Here is a 700-nt window from a genome sequence, read left to right as displayed (position 1 = left end):
TTTTTCTATCCTTCACCATTTACTTCGTACATTCCTCCTTTGGTTTGGGATTTCTCTACAGCGGCTCGTTCTCCTCCCCATTGGTAATGGTTCTGTGCCATTTTTCTATGAGGTTATATGCTTCATCATGAGGTTTTTCCATCAGAGCTCCGCCAACAGCGACATCTATGGTCATTTTAGTGTTATATAATAGACCACCATAGAAAGTATGGATGATCAGCCATGGTTCAAGTCCATGATGAGGACATATTCTTAGCATGTCTTTGTATCGCTCCCAAGCTTCGAAGAGTGATTCGTTTTCTTTTTGGGTAAATCCGTTGATTTGACCTCTTAGCATAGCAGTTTTGCTAGGCGGGAAATATCTCGCTAAGAAAACTCTCTTTAATTCATCCTAGGTTGTTATGGAGTTAGAGGGTAAGGATTGAAGCCATGCTCTAGCTCTATCTCTCAAGGAGAAGGGAAAAAGACGTAATTGAATAGCTTTGGGACTGACATTGTTAGCTTTGACAGTGTCAGCGTATTGCACGAACATGAATAAATGGAGATTACGATCGTCTGCAGGGCTTCCAGAGAATTGGTTCTGTTGGACAGCTTGCACCAGTGAAGGTTTTAGTTCGAAATTGTTTGTCTCAATCGCAGGTGGTGCGATACTTGAGGGCGGTTCAGCTCGTGAAGGAGCGACATAGTCTCTAAGAGGAAG

General features: G+C 42.7%; 1 non-coding gene across 1 annotated transcript; it reads left to right on the top strand.

Annotated features, from left to right (window-relative positions):
• The first annotated feature begins 230 nt into the window (after positions 1-230).
• On the top strand, positions 231-337 carry LOC131625362 (small nucleolar RNA R71). The gene has a single exon (XR_009290840.1). It is a non-coding gene; the product is annotated as a small nucleolar RNA R71 (small nucleolar RNA).
• Positions 338-700: the final 363 nt, after the last annotated feature.

This window comes from Vicia villosa, unplaced genomic scaffold (assembly GCF_029867415.1).
Source record: "Vicia villosa cultivar HV-30 ecotype Madison, WI unplaced genomic scaffold, Vvil1.0 ctg.000207F_1_1_1, whole genome shotgun sequence".
Taxonomy (NCBI): Eukaryota; Viridiplantae; Streptophyta; class Magnoliopsida; order Fabales; family Fabaceae; genus Vicia; species Vicia villosa.
Note: the sequence above shows the minus strand (reverse complement) of the source record. Positions and strands in the feature narration are given on the sequence as shown.